Source organism: Vidua chalybeata, chromosome 1 (genome assembly GCF_026979565.1).
Source record: "Vidua chalybeata isolate OUT-0048 chromosome 1, bVidCha1 merged haplotype, whole genome shotgun sequence".
Taxonomy (NCBI): domain Eukaryota; kingdom Metazoa; phylum Chordata; class Aves; order Passeriformes; family Viduidae; genus Vidua; species Vidua chalybeata.
The window spans coordinates 51,591,464-51,613,351 of NC_071530.1; the positions used below are offsets into that span (position 1 = coordinate 51,591,464).

The window sequence follows — 21,888 nt, forward strand, 5'->3', positions numbered from 1 at the left end:
TTTTCCCCTTCCGGTTTCCGGGGCCTGGCGCTCCTCCCGCCTCGCCGGCGGGGACGGCCAGTGCCGTGAGGGCGGATCCGCCCTCCCAGCGCCTGTGCGGCTTTCGGCAGGCAGTGCGTTTGCTTCCCATGCGCTTGGAGCCTTGGGATCCGAGAGCGTCCTAGCGGGAAATAAAGAGAAAAAGGTGTCACTGTTCTCCCGGGCAAACAGGGACAAGGATGAGAGGACGTAGTCCCAAGCTGTGCCACGGGAGGTTTAGGTTGCACATCAGGTGGAATTTCCTTATAGAAAGGGTGATTAGATATTGGAACGGGCTCCCCAGGGAACTGGTGAAGTCGCTGTCCCTGGAGGTGTTTAAGGAAAGACTGAACGTGGCACTCAGTGCCATGGAATAGGTGTCAAGGTGGTGTTAGGGCATAGGTTGGACTCGATGAACTCAGAGGTCTTTTCCTACCTAATGGATTCTCTGAATATGCCTGTAACAAATGCTCTTCGGTGAAAAGATGAAAAAAAAAAAAACACCCAAAAAAAACAGTGTAAAACTTGGTTTTCAGGAATGCTGGAGCTATTGTGAACTAAGGGAGTTCATCACCTTTGAAACCACAGGATTTTTCTTGGGTAGAGACGTGTGCAGTGCTCAAAAGTGCGAAAGCTCCATACATTCAGCACCACAGGTGTAGCGTAGGACACTTCCTTGCATGAGGGGGAAAAGGGGCCGTCACTGCCTAAAGGGAGCTCTTCCTTGCTGCTTCATCGTGTAACAGATAAAGGAAGAACAAAGACAAAATGGATTTACTGGTTTTATCCTTACTTTGCTTTTGATGTTAATGGTTATTCTCTAGAGCTCTGTTCCTCATTGACTCCACCTTTGAGTTTATACTAAGTCTCCAAAGCTTATTAATTATTCATCAGACTGTGGGGCCTCTGCAGCCAGTTTAGCAAATGCTTTGCTGATCTCAACTCCCTGTTGCATCTGAGTGTGCACAAAATATTTTCTGGGCTTAAATTTTTGCTGACAGCCTTCATTACAGGTAAAGTACCATCACATCACAGTAGGGAATTGCTGGTCATTCCATGTTTTTTTTGGCAGCCACCTTCTTTGTATCTGGCCAAAGGGCAGGCCCCTCAGTATTACTGACCTCCTTCAGAGATGAGCTCTCTAGTTGGCATTGGAGGGTTATTGGCTTGAGGTTCTCTACAAGTTTTCTCCAGAAGTCTGCCTTTGGATTGGATCTTGTTTTGAATGATAATTCCTGCAGTAGTTTCTCAGATGGAGCTGTAATTTTGCTGGCCAAATTCTGCTGGACCTCTTCCATTGGCACACCAGCACAGAAAGATTAGAGTGTCAGTGAGGCCTCCCACAGCAGATATGTGTATAATTTGCCTCTTGTTTTTGATGCCAGTCTGCATCTGGCAGGATGGAAGGAAGAGGAATGGAAGATCCCTAAGGAAAGCAGCAAAGGGCCTGATTAATGGAAGTAATTCTTTCCATTAATTACTTCCATTAATTCCCACACTGTGTGTGATGGGGCAGAGTAAATTGCTGAACCTTTGAATGAGATTCCATATGTAGAGGAATTTTGGTGGGCTTTGTCTTATTCGGGTTTTTCCCCTTCAGTACCACACCCAGAGACTTTATCAACAGAGGAAACTCACATTTCCAGCTGTGCTGTATGTGGAGCCTTGCTGTGAACCATCCTCACACTGGATGTAACAAAAAGGCACTAAATGGGAAAAAATTAACCTGAAAAAAGTAGATGTGTATGAAACAATTCATGACACGGATTTCTGCTTGGATTAGATTTTTGTTTTAAAAAGCATTTGTTGAAATAAGTTGTTTTACCTGGGGAGAAATGTTCTGGAGAAATAGAGCACATCTTGCATGTCTTAACAATGAGGCTTTGGCATAAGTTTGTACTGTGGGTTCTCTAGGGTGTGGTAGAAGGTATCCATTGTCCTGTCTCAGCTTCCTTCACTCTGCCATTATAAGCTCTTGTCTTTGCCTGCCAGCTTACAAGTTTGAACTTCAGCAGCGTAGGAGAGCGGCAGAGTCCTGATTTGTGCACAGAAAGCATTTGCTGTTCTCCTCACAGGATTTTCCAGCATTTATGGGGTTTTTAGTGTCCTTGAACTAATACATGGTTACTTAGACTCGGTCCTCATGTTAGGAACAACTAACAAACAACAAACAGGAACAATATGTTCCTGTTCTATATATATTTACAAAGAGCCATCTGCACTTACAGAAGATAGGGAAAGGTTTACATCTCCTCAGCATGTGTATTTTTTTTTTTCATTGAAAACTAGTCTGCTACTAGGGTGTTTTGTTTCTACTTCTTTATAGTTCTTGCAAGGTTGGGGAAGAAAGTGGTGTGCTTGGACAGATAATTTTTATGGCAGTGTTTCAAGTCTGCTTTTATGGCAACATCTAAGCAGTACATAACCATTCCCTCAACAGTAAAAAAGACCATTGTTATCCTATGCAGTATGTGCTAGCACTGATTTGCTTCTGAATATTGCATAAACTGGAGCCACATTGGGGGGAGGGGGGGAGAGGTTTTCACCTTCTGTATTCGCCAAGGATGAGAGACTTCTTTTGATGACAGTTTCACTTTGCATATTTGCATTTGGTTTGTAGTTTGTTCTTGTCTTTTTGAGGACATGGAAGATAAATATCTGCTTTTAATTATTGGCACATTAGACTGTTGTATGACGTCCATCCCCCTGGATCTGGACACTTAACACATGGACAGTGTGATCAGCCTCCTCTTTAGCCTTTCCCATTCCATGCTGCCTGCCTGCCATAGCACAGATCCCACTGCAGCCTGAAGAACATAGTGGGATGGCAGGAGCCAGAGAGCTGCCAGCAACTGCAGCAAACATAATTTTGGGATCAGCTGAGGAGAAAAGACACAGACTTCAGTATGAGAGGCAGCTCAGCCTCTGTATGGTGAGATGGCATATGTGTGATCCCCAAATGGTTGTGGGAAGGACAGAACAGTAGCTCTGTCTGAACAGGTCTCCAAGTTGCTCTGTTCCCCTGTGGGGTATAACCCCATTTTCCCTACTCTGACTGCTCCAGCCCAGGTTCCCATGAGGCTGGTGCTGCCTTGCCTCAGCAGCAGCTCGATGGCAGCGGCAGCGCTCCACTCTCTGCATCCCAGAGAGGAGAGACCTGCCAGTCTGGTTTTCTTGTTTGAAGGATTACTCCCCACATGCTAGAAGAAAGTACTTGTAGTGGTCTTGGCAGGTTTCCTGTGGCTGCACAAAAAGTGGTACTTTGGGATATGAAGTCTTGCTAAGCTATCTCCTTCCCATCCCAACCCATCCCATGACAGACAGCAGGAACTGAGCTGCTCCCCTATAGGAAGAGCCAGAGGGATGAGTGGGTGGGCAAGAGGTACAGCCAGTACTGTGCCCAGGATCTCTTAAGCCTGCCTTGTTACAGGCCATAAGGCATTTGAACTGGAGGAGGTGAGGCAAAACATTGGCTTCTTCCCTAGGGGGATTTTTGGGAGGGATGGACTGTCTGAGCAGGCGTAGCATTTGGGGACAATCTGACTTTCCTTTATGAATTTAAAGGGCAAATGGTTATCCAGAGGGACAGCAAAACTGAAGAAAAAGGCTAAGAAAACTGGGAAGGTGGCCACTTGTGGACTCATGTATGCAAGGAAGGTTGGTCACTGTGGCCAGTGGGCATCTGATTATGCTCTGGGTCAGAAAGCAGCAGAGAGCAAAGACCACCCAGCAGCAGAGATTTACAGCCCAAAAAGGGAATAATGTAGAGAAGGAAGAAAGAGAGGAGAAAGCAAGGTGATGTTGTGGGAAAGGTTAAGGGACATCCTTGTTGAACAGTGCTGCAGGGAGCTGCCTTCTCAGATTTTCAGAGGCAGCAGCATAGTAGCCCCATTGACTGAAGTCATGCTAATGCTCTGTTGCTTGACAGTCAGTGTTGTTGGATAACTAAATAACTATAAAATTCAGTCTTCAGAAATTGCAGAGATATATGGGACCTTTTATTTTTTAATTCTATATCATCATAAATGTGTTTGATTAATTTATATCTTGAAAAGCCATTGGAATATCTATGTGCTTCTGACATTTAAATTTAATTTTAGCTTTCCATTCCCCTAAACAATCCAGAGACTCTGTTTGGACTTGATAAGCTCATCTGCATGATTTACGATAGGAAGAAAGATTATTTCCCTCTTCAGTATCTGTACAGATGCAGTGGAAGAACATAAATGGGAAATTAATGTTAAGAAGAAAATGATAGCTCAGATTTGGGGTTCAGGAGAAAGTGATGGAGTGCTTGTGGTCCTTGTCTTGCGGTTTAGCCTCAATAATTATGGAAATGCCACTAGATCAGACTTTAATGCTGTGGTTGTGAAAGGGAATGTCTCTAGTCTGAAGCAGCCAACAAGCCCCATCTTTTGATTTGTGCTTCTTAATATTCAATGGAGATGAAATGTGGGATGAGGAAGAAGTGCTGTTAAAATAGATTTTTCCCAGTGTTGAATTTATTGTATATAATTTTAAAGATGACCTTTTTAAAAAAGCCTGTGTTCCATTTTATTTGAAAGAGAGCACTTGGGAGATTTGTGTCTGTATAATGATAGACAAAACAGGAGAGAAACAAGGGCAATATAGTAAAATGACATTGCTAAATGATACTTCAGACTAAAAAAATGTCTGAAGGTTTCTATCTAGCAAAAGAAATACAGGGAAGTTAACAGAGGAATAATAATTCCTCCATCAGCTGTTCTGGTCAGAGAGATAAAGAAAAATCAAATGCTTGCTAGTTTCTCTGATGCAGTGCTTGTAAAAGTTTGTTTAGTCTTGCGCTAATAGCAGCTGATGATACAGGCCTTGTTCCTTACTTTGTAATTTTCACATGAAGATTTTTGTGTATATTAAATAAATCATTAAATCCTTCTTTAAAAATGCTAGTAGTGGTTGTGGAAATACTAATTAGCACTTCAGATTAAAAAGGAAAGGGGGGCAAATTAAAATTGGGAATACTTTTAACCTTAAGATGATTTTTCATGATAAAGTCTTGTTTTACTTTGTTTTGGCAAATCTGCACTTAGTTCGTGAAACATGGCCCATGCTCCTTTGTAGGACATGGAGTAAACTAAAACTTTCCCTTCTGTGATGTTCCTACACATTAGTGGCTCAGGATGTCTGTTCCATTCCATGTAACAGGATTATGACCCATGATTTGGGTTGGCTGAGCTGGACCCCAGTTCCACTATCATTATATGCATTTTGGTACAAAAGCTGTTTCATTACATGTTCTGCCCCCTGAGGTCCAGGATCCCAGCTGGCTAGGAGTGTGGGCCAGAATGTTGTCTTTTTGAGAGGTAAAAGTGTTTTTTCAGCTTTTTCCTGCTGTAAAACTCTAACAATTTGAGAGAAGTTGAGAGGCACTGCTTTATAAGGGTGAGAACCATTTGAGGGGTAGGGAAAATTGAGCAGCTGAAAGGATGGAGCTGGACAGGAAGAAAAAAACCTTCCTACTACTGAAAAGCAAAATAACTTCTTGGCTCTAGTTTTTTTAACTTTTTTTTTTCCCCAGTTGATCTGTATAGAGTTGGTTGTCTTTTGTTCCTACCTTCAGATTAAATGAAACATTTCCCTTTGGCTCAGGTGAAGCTTTTGTGATACTGCTGAGGTCTCCTGAATTTTGCCAATTGCCTGTGCCAAAGCAGGCATGTCATTGATTTGTGCAGGAGCCATGTGCTTCAGGCACGCTGGCGGCATGTGCTTTCTCAAAGGACACCTTGGAAACATACTCTAAATATGTAATAAGCATCCAGAGGAGTTTGGGTAATGGAAGGTTTTACAGGGATGGGAATCATTCCTGAACTTCAAAAAGCTAGAATTGCAAAGTTTCTTTTATTTTTTTTTCATGTGCTTTTCACTACTCTTTTGAAGATATTTTTAAATGCTTCCCCTTTCCTCCTTTCTGCCCTCACAAATCTTTACTCTCTGTGTTAGAAACTTAAATGGAAACTTGAATTCCAGTCTTGCTGAAGAACCTTGATAGGACCTGCTGTTCAGCGAGTCAGAGACAGTGTTTCTGAACTGCAGACAGTTCAGCTTTAAAGGTGATTTGAGAACTGAAAGGGGTGGTCACTAGAGAAGCAGTTTTGCTTGGTCACTGGTTGAGTGCGTGATCTTCCTAACATGCAAGTGGAAACAGGACAAAGCTGCTTTTCACAGCATGAAGAAGCTGCAGGCCTTCCCTGCTGTTGTCTGAATCTGCAGCATTCTCAGTAAGATTTGTTTTTTTCTGCAGAAGGAATAATAAGGTTCTGTCGATTATTTTGCTTCTCTATCTTACCAGTAATGCTCCAGCTCTGTATTTGTGAAAATGATTTGGGGAATCACCTGTTCAAGTGGTACAAATGTATCCAGCAGTTTTTCAACATGAAATTGCCAGTGTTCCCGAGTCCTGTCGGTAACTGCTGCAACAGGCAATGAAATGTTTGTAAATCTAATTTCTCTCACTTCCTCTCCCAGTAAGATAAAAATCAATTACTTCCATTATTGCTGAAAAGATAGAATCCTGCAAGGTGGTGTTAGTTTAAAAAATAAATTCCTGAAGATCTAGCACTTTCTGCTAGCTTTATTACCCAGGTGTCACTTCCATTTAATCATAGACTTAGTATTGCAGAACTGTCCAAAATGTTGCAATTATCAGATATAGGAAGTTTCAAAAGTGAGTCCTGCTAACATCATGGTAAGTTTGTGTCTGTTCGCTTGAACCAGTCCAAGTGCTTATGGAAACATTTCAATGGCAGCATCTTTGCGATTTTGTCAGCAGCTGCCAGCCCCAGGCAAAGTTTAATTAGCATGTTTTTCAAATTGTTAGCTAAATTAGTCAAGTATTAAATAGTCTTCCCCAAATTATATCTGCAAATTTAAACCTTGCATCTGTCTCAATGTGTGGACACACTGCTATCCTGGTAATGCTATTTACTGAATTGTTTATCTTCTAGCAAATTCATGGTACGTAATCTGAATGATATCTGGGTTCCCTTTATAAATTCATTTGTAAAGCACCTGCTTTGGTACTGGCATTTGTAATATTACGGTTTTCAAGTCAACAGCAGTAGTCACAGCACTTTTCCTGAGAGAGAACTTGATCTCATATGTATTTCATAAGTATAAATAATATATTTTCATTATCCTGAATTTATGCAGCTGGAGTAAAGATGCCTGCTCTGGGCCTCTAAGAACTGTAATCCTGATTAGAACCTAATGCTGAGTCAAGCCATGAAAAAGTAATTTTTGTCCTCATCTTTGGAGTTCTTTTGGATTTAATATTTCACTCTTCTTGCATAAAAATAAACCTGTAGGAACTTAACATTGTGAAATAGTAATTGTATGTTATGTAACAGTGTTGCTAATAAACATCACCTGAGAGTTTTTTTCTTGGCTAAGGAGCCTATATGTAGTTTCTTTACACTTTTACTCACACCAGGCACAAGCAGAGCAAGCTTGTAACTGCTCAATCCCAACTCACCTATGACCCACTGCTGCAGAGCAGAATGAGTTAAACAACATGAACAGTACACTTGAAGTGCTGAAGATTGTATAGCAAGAGCTGTGAGAAAGAACTGCAGAAACTGAGAAAGATAACATAAAGAAGGAACTGTGTCCCCCTCCCAAAGAACAGAACAGCCTGCTGTGGTAGGTAATTGCACAAAAGAGAAAGTATCCATTATGGCCTGCTATGTATTAAATCATATGTGGACAGAACAATTGGAAATTGTTATGCAGAGGCCAAAAAAGTATAAATATCTGTGTCTTTTGTCAATAAACGTCCTTGCAGCATCACACTGCTTGGTCTGTCTTTCAATCGCTGTTAACCCTCCTTTCTGCAACCATGCCTTTAGGACTTTGTCCTCACTTAATCCTAAGCCTGATTTTCACTACAAAAGAATAGTCTCCCTGGAGGTGTTACTCTGTGTTTCCCTGCAGGGATGAAGCCAGGGAATATTCAGGTGTGGTACATAATGTAAGTAGTAGGGGGAAAATGTGGCATGGTGGTGTGAAGGATCTGAACTAAAGGGAAGGATGAGCTGAGGAGTCAGAAAATATGCAAGGTAAAGCAGTGAAGGACTGGTTACATTGCTAAAGTACAGGAACTTTTCTGGTTTTTTTGGTTTTTTGTTTTCTGCTGCTTCTTGATGCACTTCTGCATTAAGCCCCTTTGGCAATTAAATTGCAAAACTAAACATCCTTTGACTCAAGGGATAAAAGTGTGATTTATCTGTATCAACCTGTCTCCTCTGGTTATTTAGGTAGCTCAGTTGGAGGAAGTGTGGATCCTGTTTTACCTTGGGTGCAAGATAAGGGTGCCTGGTGGGTAAGTATTCCAGCTTTGACTGTGTTACCTACCTGTACATTGCGGAGGTTCTTGTTATTCCTTGGGGGCCGCAGTCCAGGTAAATTGGTATTTAGACTCCTACAAATAGCTTTTAGACATGAACCTGTCAAACATACTGGCCACTGAACATGCTGTAATCAATTGTCAGTTAATCATTAAGCTGTTAAAATTATATTAAATGCTGAAAAATCTGTGGCTTGTCTACCACACAAATTTAAGGCTTTTAAAGGCTGACAAATCTTTGTTCTTGTCAGTTCAGCATTGTTGATGCCTTTGGCCTTTAAAATACACAGCTTCAATTACATAAGTTATGGTCTTTTATTGCATCAGCAGCTTTTCAGTGCTAATCTTACTGGTGATCTGTAGTTTGTCATGGATTGGGAGAGGTGATGCTAATAAAACTTCTGATTTTTAAAATACTTGCAAAATATGTTTCACAGAAAACACCCAAGATTACTTTTTCTGTTATTTTACCCTAGAGCAGTGAATGCCTCACTTCTCAGGGGTTGCACTATTAGAGAGGGCCAGCAGATATGAATTATAGCATAAATAATCCAGTGAACCTCTTCTAGATGAACAAGATTTGAATAGAGAACTTGAGAGGACTTGAGCAGTATGGGCTCTTCTGTAGCTGTCTTGGGCTCCGAATCCTCTCTTACAGGAGAGGATAAACAATCACAGTTGGAGTCACTTCCAGATTTCCTGTGACTAGCCATGTACTCTGGAAATAAATGGCAAATACCAGCTTGTTCCAGTCTTGAAATTGTTAAGACACTGACAAATCATAATATTATTTTGGCTGGCCTTACTTTTAGACTGAAAGAATATAAGATTAAAGGTTTTATATGTAACTCCTGTCTTTTCTGTGAAGTGACCCTTAAACATCCATAATTCTGCGACACCATTGCACTATAGGGCTACCTGCATACAAGCACTGAGCGAGGTAGTCTTTGTTGGCTGCAATAACGAGGCCAGTCCTTTAGATCTGAAATTGCATCCACCCAGCATGCAGCTGAAACAGAGGGGAATGTGATTCTCCCTGAGTTCCTCTTATTTTCTTGGAGCACTTTTGGTTTCTTTTCTGAGAGCTCCCAGGATTCCATGTTATTCCTGGGTGTTACATCCTGGCTCAGCCTCATCTGCTGTTAAGTAGTCACGTGGCTTTGGCCTACCTTACTACTAGTTGTCAAGCAGAATGTATCTGCATTTTTTCTTATTAGACACCCTTTGTTAAATCAGTTACAGTACTGTCTGTGATGGTGTCACATTCTTTGCCATACCTTGAATGTCACATAGAATGCAGAGGTTCTTCAGTCTTATCTGGTTCTTAATTACCCCTACAAGTTGTTTAGCAGGATAATCTTTACTTGTCTGTCCGTAGACTCCTGAGCTTTCTTGAAGCTTCTTGTAATCTCAGCACTTTCATTAAATATCTTACTGAAGTCCTTGAAACTGTCCATGGAGTAGAGAATGTTTTATTCTATTCCTTAATCCCAAACCTTACGTGGAAATGCTACCCTGCTATTCACAGCTAGTAATATTTTCAAAATCCAGCTTCTAGCTATCCCCAGCTCCAGTGTTGTCCTAGCCAGACTTAGGAGTCATAGCCTTGGAAGGCGACAGACAATCTCAGAGCATCCAACAGCTCCACGCTCTATGAACACACAGGCAATATTGAGGTTGATTTATCAGCCCCTGTGCACCTTCAAGTTTTGTTTCTCCACGTGGGTCCTCAGGGTAGTGAGCCATCTGTAGCTTTGTTTCTCTCTGGACTTCTCGCTGTAAATTTGAAGTTTACAAGATGTTACTAATTTTTAAAGGTCATCTTGCAATGGTGACTTCCTTGATCCTGCCTATGCCAAGCTAAAACTGTAATCCTGGGAGGAAATTTTGTACGTCCAGCTTTTGTTATCTCAAAGCATTGGTGGAGGAGTGTGTGTTTCAGGGTAGAAAGTCTACCATTGCTTCTATTCTGTGCAAGGCTCCCTGGCTACAACACACACGCCCCCCACCACCACCTGCTCCCATCCCTGGAGTCCTTCCATGTGCCACAGGTGGAGAAAACCTTCTCACTGATCTCCTTTAACACTTACAAGCTCTCGATGACATTTGGCACCAGCTCCGTCCTATACCTAGTGTTCACATGACTCCAGGAAGAGTAGGTCTGTTGGATTCTGGCTTTTCTGGCACCAGCCTATAGCTTGAGGGGATGTGGATAGAGCTGCACATTTAGGAAATGTTTTCATTACTGTTGTCAGGAAAATTAATCCACAAACGTCAGAAGTTTATGTCCAAAAAGGAGACAGAAGAGTCCTTTTACTTTATTTGAAGGAAGGGAGAGGCCAGGGGGATTTTCCTGGGGTCTCTCAAATTTTTGGAGGACACAGCCTCCTCTTTTATCCTAATTTCCTGGCCACATTTGCCTTCTCTCTTTCCCCATTGGCTGAGGTACTTGAGAGGTACAGACTTCCTGAAATGCGTGATACCAAAGATTTCCCACTAATGTATAACCCTCCCTTTTAATTTTTAATTCTTATGGAATTTAGGGGTTTTCCCCATTGTTTCTTTCATCTTTCAATGCCCAATTTAATTTATCAGCAAACCTAAAGTTTATTTGTAAAAGCAAATCTCTTCTTCCATTCATCAATCAGTGGGATCCTTCCCATTGTTTCTTTTATCTCTCAGTGCTAGTTTACCTACCAGCAGACCCATAGCTTGTTTGTAAAGACAAATTCATCATTCCTCTCATTGTTTTATTCTCATCATTGTCTCACCATCTAGCTTATTTTTAGAAACTGGCTGTCAGTATATCCCAAGAAACTGACAAGAGTGGTTTGGATGCCCAGCCTTTGACCTTCCAATGCTTCCTGCAGTGTTCCTTGCTGACTGTTTTTGCAGGGACTCCTTTCAGAAAAGCCCAAGAAGTGAAGATTGTACTTCATTTAGGAGATGAGGACAGTTTCTTTTGCTCCGGGTCAGCAAGTTCTTTTTACTAAAGGATACTAAAGATGGGGTGTGGAGATCCATTGCATGCTGTAAAAATTGGACTGTGTGTATTTGGAAACATACATTTAGGTTTGCATCCCTGGTTGCAAGGCCCTTACATTTTCACAAAGTGTTCACAAGATATTTCTAAAGTTTCAGGTATTTGGATTGCAACAACTGATGCTTTTTCACTGATCAGGGCCATTTCCAGATGCTTGAAAGAACAGCTGGAGTAATTTGGCTGCCCTAAGGCAAATAATGCATGTTCCTTTTCCCAGCCAGGTCAGGATGGCTGCTGTGTGACATGAGGCCTCAAAGGAGGTGCCTGCAAGTCTGGCTCAGTGTCCCAGGACATCCCTTTCTGGATGTGACTGTCAGTGTGCCTGTGGCACTTCTGAATTGCCCAGAAGTGATACATCCTAAGGCACTATGTAAAGGGGCACCTGTCTTTCTGTGAATATTAAATGTGAGGACCAGGAGTGCCAACACAGCAGACAAAACACAGAAACTATCTTTGAAAACCTTGACTTTATCCAGACAGTCACATACGATTTACATTTGGGAAACTGAAGTTTTATATTCGCATATGCATCTCATTCCATAAAAATTCAACAGATTGATACCCTTTTAAATTTTAAAATACTTAGACTATTTCAGTGTTATTGCCTTTTAAACCATTGTTTGGAAAATGGTTTTGTTTGTTTACATCTGAACTTCAGATTGCTTCGAAGTTCTGCATTTCACTGTGGTAGCAGATGTTGGTGACATTTTATAGAGCATAAATAACAGCTGTGAGCTGTGAAGTCATAATTCTGTCGGGATCTTTCTTACAGCTTGTCAAAATAAAAGAGCAAATTTTGAGTGACAAATATGTATGTATTTGCCAGAAATTTGTTTCAGGCATTGCTGGGTACCTGCTGTTTTCATGGAGCTAAATACCATGACCTGTAGAGGCTGCAACAACAAACTTGAAGGTGTTGATATACACAATTTGTTCATCTGAGAAGATGCAGAGGACTTTACTTGGGAAGAGTCAAGAGATGAACAGCATACTCAGGGAAAAACTGGTCACCTCACATGGTTCAAAACAGGCTTGAAAGAATGTTAAGCAAACTTCCTAGCATCCTTGAGCCTCTCTTCTGGTCACACTCCCAAGGCCAGAGACTTTCACTGCTGGTACCAAAGCCCCTCCACACTGGGCAGCTCCAATGGGAGCCCAGCTTGACTCTCCTCATCCCCCATTCACACGGTCAGACTAGGTTTCCTCACCAGTTCGACCCCGGGTTTCCCATGGCAGTGTCAGAGACATCTCGTTCCATAAAGCCATTTATTCAGGGCACGGTAACACACGAACAGCCCGAGCTGGTGCCTCCAAGGAGTATCCCCAGCAAAGGAACCCCGGGCTTTTCTCCCCTCGCAATCTACCTGCTCACAAGTCTCGCTCTTCCTCCCAAGTCTCTCAGTGTCCATTCACCAGCTGCCACCGCTCTTTGCCCTCTTTGTTATGCGAAGGGTCGGCAGCTCACGGTCTTGTCTGTCTGGGCTCCCACCCAGAGCTCAATCTGCATCTCACACTGCAGCTTGCAAACCAGGCTGCCTGCACCAGGTGTGCTCCACAGCAAAGGGGCCTATGGATTTAATAATGACGAGGAAGTGGCAATCTGTGAACTAAACTTTCGGGATCAATATACAACAGAGGAACTCCAATACCAGACACAAGACATGAATAAACAGCCACAAAGATTTTTAGGTTTCTAAGCACTTTTCTGCAGCTCACGCTAAACACATATTTGCAGTAATGTACACCCACAAGGTACTGTGTCTTGGGCTATGTGACACAGCAGTGCAAAGGGGTTGCACATGAGCAACGTTTGAGGTCTGTCCTCTACAGATAATTAAGGCATCTCATCTTTTTTTCTTTCAGACATATTCTATTCTTTTGCCTGGACTTTTTCTCTGCAGAAGTTGGGCTCTTTCAGCTTTGGTCTAAAATCTTTTGGGATGTTTGCCTGTATATAGAAATGTATCTCTATGAAAAATCATAGATTTTTCAGTGTGTAGTCATGCATAAGAATTTTTTAAACTACTGCCAGACAGGGTGTCTGTCAGACTTACTGGAGTCAAAAAAGCAATAGGATTAAAATCAACTTTGAAACCTGATTTAATCTGATCAATTGTCATTGTAATCACTTGTCATATAAGTTCTTGAAGGCAAAGCACTGAAAAATTACTGCTTATTTTAAAAAACAGTCCATAACTAAAAATATTTCCAGTAATTTTGAATATATATGTATAATGGGGAAGCCAAGAAGAGATAAAGAAATATTCCCATAGAAATGAATATTCAGGTGTTGCTAAAAAAATCTGTTTATTTCTTTCCTTTATCAAAAAAGTGGCATCACGAGAAGGCATTTTATTTCCTGCGGTGCACCTTTTCAACATTTCAACCTTTCCAGCAGGTAATTCCAGGTCTTCTGTGTTGCTGCTGCGGGATCTAAATGGTGCAGTGAGTCCTTCCTCTCGCTAGATGGCACCGCGGCCCTCCGAACAGAGTCCTCCACGGGCCGCGTTTTTGGGCGAAGTTTCCAAAGAGTTCCGTTCGTTCTGTTTATGCAGATTAATTGTGCTTTGTTTTGGTCCTGTAGATGGGCAGGTTAAACAGATTCCTGTTGATTCAGTGTTAATTCCTGAGCTTATCTGGACTGCTCATTTTTGCTCCAGGCTTGCTGTTTTTTGCTATCCACACACGGAACAATATTGCAGAGATTGTGCAAACCCAGTTCTAAGATGGCATGGTGGAAAGGGTGGTTCAAGAACTGAAATAAAAGTAATGTAGTCTCAAGTCCACGTGGTTTTGGTTGTTTTCAAATCTGTAAGATATATGGACTCTGGAGAACTGGAATTATGTCTGAGGAATGACCTGAAAGAAGCAATTGTCTTTGTGGCAGTTGGAGAGAGACTGGCAGAAAGGAAAAGAGGAACAGAATGTGAAGCCCAAACACTGCACTGGAGGAAGGGCTGAGCTCTGGGGAAAACACAGACCAACCAAAATCTTCACTGAGACCACCTGCAAAGACCTTTTGGAAGTCCTCCAAATCAGAGTGGGTCTCAGAGGCGTGATTTGTTGTCTGATCCAATGAAAAAACAAACAAAAAATGTTTGTTGAAGACCTGAGCTCAGTTTGGAGTCATCTGCAAGTGCACATTCCTTTAAAGCAAAATTCCAAAGGCACACATAGAATTGGTTCTTCTTTTAAAATGTATTTTTTTAAACAAATATTTGTAGCATTTCCCATACCATATTTTGACCCACATACAAACTCACACATGAGACCCTCCAAAAACACCCCAGCTCACGTTCTTGTGCAGGTTCAATTTCCTTCTATCTGTGTACATACTTGGCTCCTTATCCAGGAGAATGAGGGGCACAGAGGTTAAATAAAAGTCAGGAATCATTGCTGAAGGGAAAGAATGGGTATTCAGTGGAGAGTTAAAAATGGCAAATGAATTCATGGTGTGAAGAAAAAATGAAATTGTGTATTGCTTCTGACATAGGGTAGTTTGAGGGGATCACTGTCTGAATTCCTTGAGCTCTCAAAAGGATTCCTGCTTGTCCAAACTGCTCTCTGCAGGGAGAGGACATTCTGATGTCAGCAAGTCCCTTTATAAGTCCTGTATTTCAGCCACCTGGGGTACACACATTGTGTTAGTGGCTTGACACTCAAACTCTAGGCTTGTTTCTTAAAATGCCTACTGCAGTCAGTTGCTGAGGGTTGCAGCCACTAAAAAGCTAAATAATGGTATTTGAGCCTTTACACTAAAATCCAATCAAATAATGGGATAGTTGTAAATTAATTAAAATTAATGTGTTGTGAGCTGGTTTTTGGCTGACTTTATTTATTTAAATTCTGAGCTTTTAGTCAAAATGGCTTTTATTTTCAAATTTCTGAGCTGTGAGTGCTGAAAACATCTAATGAAATTTATTTTGAGGATTAAGGATTCAAGGGATTAGAAGGATATGATAAACTCCAAGTATTCTAATAGCAGACTGAAAATATTATTTGATGCATTATAAACAGAGGAGCTCAAAATAAAACAAAGGGAATAATCAGATACTCAAATACACATGGAGAGCAGAACCTCAGGTGCTATGGCTCCAGCTATTGGTCCATTGTGGCAGGATGCCCCTTAAAGTGATGCCTATTAGCAGGAGGGGGATTTGAAGAGAAAGGAGCAGCAAGGCTGTTTTCAAGTGGAGATGAGAATTAAAGATGTTTGGGTTGGTTGGATTTTTCTGAAGCTGTATGGATGCTGAAGGAATGGATAGGAGCTGCTGCAGTAATTTGGTAGAGTATTAACATCTGTTCAATTTAAGGTTGTTTTATTCAATTTTTGTGAGCAGTAAGGACCTAATTTAGAATGAATATTCTGTTTCTTACAGAAAGTTGCTCCTATCTTTCTTTACTTAGCATGAAAGGGGTGGAGGGCTTCCTAGAAAGGTAGAAACATAGAAGAAGAATAGAAAAAATGCTAGGCAGCCTTGTGTGTGTCTCAAACTTCTTCCTGATAAAGGACTTCTTTGAGTTGTCCAGCATACACCACCCAGACAACACCTCCCTGTGCCTTTGGGGGCCCCCTGGCACAGTGAGGACACTGATCGAATCAGAGCTTCTTTTAAAGATGGAGGCAAGAGAATATTGCCCACAGTCTTCTTCCCACCTGCCCTCCATACTCTCCCTCTCAAGCACTGCTCTTCCCATTCCAGCTGCTCTGCAGATCTGGTGCAAAACCATGCAATGGCTCTGTCCCCTCTCTGATGCAACAGCAATAAAAAATTGTACAGTGCCAATGTAGAGAAAGGGTGAGAACTTTCTGATTGGGACTTCTCCTAAGAGCTACAGCTAGGGGGTGCAAAGACGACAGGGGAGAGAACCTTATGCCTAAGACTACATCAACTTTTGACAACTTGAACTCTATGAGAAACTACAACTTCTCGGGGAGCATACTGCTGGGAACCCTAAACCTAAGCCTAAGACTGGGGGGCTTCACTAACACCTATGGTGGGGGATGTTGCAGTGCCCGGGCTGAGCACTGGTCATGCATCCCCAGCAGAGATCTACAAATGGAGAGCTGGGCTGGAGAGGCAGCATCCAGGGGAGAAGTAGAGTCTCCTCCTGTTCCAAATGCCCCATTTCCTTGGTTTCTTCTTTCTGGGCCTCTGCAGAGGGCGCACGCACAGCCGCATCAGGGCACGGTTGTCCCTCAGCAGCTGGAGCAGTTCCTTGCAGCAGCCGTGTCGCTGGCAGCCCGTCCCTGCAGAGGCCGAGGGGCTCTGGTGCTTTTCCTGGAGGGCATAACACAGGGAGCCTGATGCGAGGGGGCAGAGGGGCCTCGAGGGGTGAGGCCTCTCGGGTTGGCTTTGGCCCCTGCGGGAGACACTCGCGCCCGGCTGGGCTGCCCCGGGCGGAGGCTCTGCCGGGTGTCTCTGGGGCTCAGCCGGCCCGATTCGTGCTCAGGGGCTGAGCTCCTCCCGCTGCCTCTGGGCCTTGGGCAAAGGGCTGCCCAAGAGGCTCAGGATCCCGTGGACCTGCCCAACTTTGCTCCCCTGCGGGGGCTCTCAGGTCTCGCTCGACACCGGCTTGGCTCAAGGCCTAGGACAGCTCCCGGCTCCACCCCCGGCACCATCCCACCTTCCTGACTTCCCTCCCTCCCTGACCTCTCGCCAGCAGCTGCAGAGCCTTTTTCGCAGCCACCAGCTGAGCGAGACGCCCGTCACTAGCAGGTCCAGGGCTACGCAGCTCAAAGAAAGCAGCTCTACGTGCTCCAAGGGGGTCGTCGCTGGGCACACGTCCCACTGCTCCGGGACCTCGGCAAGCAGAGCCGAGGTACCCGCGTCCCCGGCAGGACGGCTGGAAGTGTCCAGGGGACGGTCCAAGATCACCAGCAGCGCAAGCGGCAGAAGCCAGGGGAAGCCCTGGCCGGCCATGGTGCTGCTGCGCGACACACACAGGCTCTGGCCTCGCTCTGTGCGCGCCCGCTTCTGCCCGGGCTCTGGGCACGGGCTGGCAGCAGATGCCAGCCACCGCACTGTGCCCAGGGGCTGCGATGTCACAGAAGCACGGCATCCGTCGCCTTGCAAGAGCCCTGTTGGGACCATGGCGTCCAACCTGTGACGCACCCCCACTACGGCAACTAGAGCGAAGCACTGAGTGCCACGCCCAGGCTTTCCTTTCCTGGCCTACTCCCGCTGTGGGGATTCCACCCCGGCCCTGGGCAACTCATTCAAATATGGAATCCCCCTTTTTGGGGAAAAGGTTCTTCCTAATGTCCAACCCAAATGTCCCCTGGCACAGCTTAAGCCTCTTCTTGCTGTCTGCTTTCTCTTGTCCTTGCCTACCTCTGAGAAGGCTGGCATTGCCTCGTCTGTAAGTTGCCTGTAGTCAGGAGTAGAAGCTGTGGCAAGGAGTGCTGCTCAACTTTTGGGCCATTGCAAGGGGCTGCTTTCCTTATTTTTTGTATATTTGCATTAAAGAAGAAAGTATCCCTTCAGGAATGAACTACTCCAGGTAACAGGCACTTGTTAAAAGAATAAGTGTCCATAAATAGACTGGAAAAAAGACTGAGACTGGAAAATTGAAGTGGACTGGTAGCTGTCCCAAGTACAGGGTTCTGGAAGAGCTTTTCAGTCAGCAGCATCTCAAGTTTTAAGATGGAGCTGGAGCAGCACACGAAACGTAGTTCTGCCATGCAACTGCTGTGGCAGCTGGGCAATCTCTGAAGGCATCTTCAAGTACTGTAGTCCTCCAAGCAGAGGAAAATGGGACTCAAAAGGGACTGAACTTGCCTCTGAAGGCTAGGGCTGGGTCTGTGCCCAGGGAACAAGAGCAGGGAGAGAATGACCACAGGCAGTCAGCTGAGACAGGTGTGAAGAAGTGTGTCAAGGAAAGCAACACAAACTTGGAGCATGGGCCAAAGCTTCTGTAGCCCCTTGAGAGGAATTCTTAACAGAGGAGTGCAACAAAAGAAGAGGTCCGGCTGCCAGGGATCTGGCTCCCAGGAGCACACTCTTTGCAGGCTAAGGGGTAGAAACAGTGCTCAGTCAAGGGTTGCCCTGCTTGCGGCTGCCCAGCAATGGCAGGGATGTGCTCCAGGGCTTGGTGCCAGCAGCTGCTGAAGCTGGAGCCCTGCAAGGATGGATGAAGCTTCTCAAGGCTGCCAGGGCTTCAGGCTGTACATGCTGTCTATGCCTGGGACTGTCACTGGTGGGGGCCTCCTCAGTTAGTGGGACACATCTCATATTTGAGGCACTGAGCCACTAGTGGACTGACCTGTGCAGGGCAGAGAGCAGGCTTTGGAGCACTCAGGAGGTGGAGAAGGAAATTGGTAGGATCTTCCCAGAGGCTCCTCAGGGAAAGGTCATATACTGGATACAGGAAAGGAGTGCCCACAAGGACAGCAGGACAAGGAGGACTTGACCCTTTTCTTTCCCACTGCCATGCCCATTGTCTTATTTGAAGTGATTTAACACAAATATGTATAGGATGGAAGAGAAACAGAAGGAATTAGAAGTCTGGGCTCAGTCTAGAAAGTCTGAGTTCACTGTGCTGACTGACATGGAAATGTCAGCCATGCCCTGGCAGGCGGGAGTGCCACCCGTGTCCTGAGGGGTATCGGTATCAGGCCTATAAACAGTGACCTGGCAAAGGAGGGGATTGTCCCTCTCTGTCATTTGCTCGAGTGGCCTCACTTTGGATATTGTGTGCATTTTTGGGTACTAAAACAGAAGATATAAAGTTGTTGGAGACCTTCCAGGGCAGGCCTACAAGGATGGTGAAAGGCCTTGAGGGGAAGCTATATGGGGAGCAGCTGAGCCATAAATTATCAAAATATCTCTTAGCTGAGAGTACTGGGGTGTGACTGTGGTACCTGAGAAATCCTGTATTCATATGAGCCTGGGCACTTTATTGGAGAGGAAGACAATCTAGTTTGACACTCAGGGACAGAGAGTAATCCCTGCTGTTTTTTTTCCTAGACAATCATTGCAAGGCAATGAATCACCATCACTAGCAGTCCATGATCTATAATCAGTCTGGTATGTAGCAGAAGCCTTTTATTTTTACCTTGCATTTAGTAATAGATGCAGTCTAACATTTATCTTACCATTTAAAAAGGATAGAAGAAAGCAGATAGCTTGCCAAGGACACAGATTCTCCTTGTTCTTATGTTTGTGAAGGAGAGGTATCTTCTTTGACACCTACTCCCTACATGGGTGTTACTGTTTTATGTACCAACGCTTAGGTGCTCAATGGATGGGATGAGAGGGCACTGAAGAAGAAGATTTGCGTGTGGCCAGGGCAGGGACCCATGCCTGTGAGTGTCAGCACGGTCCAGGACAGAGGAAGTGATGTGCCCATCAGGAGCAATGCTGTGGGGTTTCATTGTAGCACAGCCACGGGCTGTGGCTGTGGTTGGCCCCAAGTAGATGTAAGGAAAATATATCGTAGAGCTGCTCCAAAAAATACCATGACTGCCTGGATGTTACTCATTGTTAGTCTGGATGCCAGATTGTGATGTGGCTTTGTGATGTGGCATGCAGATGGAGTTAGCCCAAATGAAAGACCACCTTCAGAGAGAAAAACACAGAAATTTTTTTTTGGCGTTTGGTAGAAATTTGCATTACTGACATCCTCTGATGAAACTTGTGGTCTGACTAAAAAGGAGAGGGAAAAGTACGTAATATTCACTGCCAAATCATCCTTATTAACATAGTAAAGCACCACTTCTGATACTGCTTTTTGTAGTTCTGGTACTGTGCTGTGGTGTTGCGTTGTTTTCCCCGGTTCCGGGCAGCTCTGGAGAACCCAGCTAAGGCTCTGCTTCTTGGCGGGACCGGGGCTGCCGCATGTCCCAGGCGCTGTGGCGTTCAGCGCGCCAGCGGTGGGGCTGGCCATGCTCTGTGGCCAGCACTAGGGCGAGACAAAGAGGCGAAGGAATGTCCAATCTGTCTGCGCGGTTGGCTGGAGAGCTTTTATTGTCACGTGGAGCTGCAATGGAGAACCGCGGCCTCTCCTTAGCGCCACGTGGACAAAATGGCAACGGGATCAAGGGCACATGGGGTTTTATAGGGGGCAGGCCAACAGGGGCGGAAGCCCCCCTCGCCCAATGGGGACAGACAACAGGGGAGTGACGTGGACTATGGTAACCGATGGGGACATGACAGGGGTGTGTACAGGGTTCCAGGACAAATAGGGAATGCAGGGATGGGGTAACAGACACAGAACTCTCAGGAATGGACAGGGGGGTGGTTACAGGAGTGATGTGAGTAAGCTCCAATGGGAGGCAGCCTGGAGCAAACCATCGCGGGGGGAACACGGGTGTACAAAGGGGTTCACAGAACTGGCTAACTAACATATATCAGAACCCCTAATCTGAACCCAAACCCAGGATGCAACACTGTGCCTCCCTCTAGAGAAGGAATGAAGAGGACTGAAGCAGTGTCGAGTTAAAACACTTCATATGGAAGGAAAGGAAAAAAACAAGGTTATAGGAGTAATACTGTAGTACTAGTTTTTGTACAGGGGGCAAAAATTTAGACCTATTAAGAATATGATTAGAGTTATTTGGAAGAATAAGAATAGAATATTTATTATGATCACAGGAACTTGTCAAATTATATGAGGTCCTTTTGCTTCAATCTGGATTGCTGTTACACCAGAATAAGGGATGAAGGGAATAGTCTCTGCCTCTTCCTGCCTGTGGGATAAAAAGAAGCTGATCTCTTGTAGATGCACATCTTGAGAGGCTGTGGGGTGTCCATTTTCTCAAGCAGCCTGTAGGTAACCACCATACCCTGAGCAATCAGTGAATCAGAATTCCCCTGACTAATTGAGGACAAAATTTTAGGAACAAGTCAGCCAGGGCACATTTTAGAGACTTTCACAGACCTGGTAATATTGCACAACTTACACTCACGGCTTACTAAGAAAGTCTCTCCTTTCTTCCCCACACTTCCCTTTCCGCTTCCACCCAAGAGCTCTACTCCTGCTGTGGGTAACAGCTTGTCTTGGGGAAAACCCCTCGTTGATAAAACTACTGCTCTGCACACATCTAATTTCCAGTGAACCAAATGGGATTTATTTATTCACGCTTTCAGGGTCAAATGAAGAGCCATAATCAATCCTACCAATTGAACAGAAGTTTTGCATACCTTGGGAGCAGTTAAATTGAACTGCCAGGAGGCTGGTCTGGCTTGATATAAACTGGCCCTTTTTAGGTTATGCCTTTTTTTGGGAGATTCTTATAATTTCTGATCTGTGCTTTGTCAGGTCTCACAGGCTGCGTGATACAGGCAGCAGTAAATCCAGCATCTTAGACTGACAGTAATGTGTCTGTGATGGCAAAATGAACTGTGACCCCTGAGGAAAAGGATTATCCCATAATCCTGCTAAGGCAGTGGAGGAGCTCTGTTAAGCCAGCTGTGCTCCTTGGCAGAGCTGGCTTTTCTGG

General features: G+C 44.3%; 1 long non-coding RNA gene across 1 annotated transcript; it reads left to right on the plus strand.

The window, feature by feature from the left end:
* Positions 1-6,010: 6,010 nt before the first annotated feature.
* Positions 6,011-20,120, plus strand: LOC128795530 (uncharacterized). Its single transcript, XR_008433584.1, has 4 exons — positions 6,011-7,698; positions 8,313-8,377; positions 13,840-17,948; positions 19,415-20,120. It is a non-coding gene; the product is annotated as an uncharacterized LOC128795530 (long non-coding RNA).
* The last annotated feature ends 1,768 nt before the right edge of the window (positions 20,121-21,888 follow it).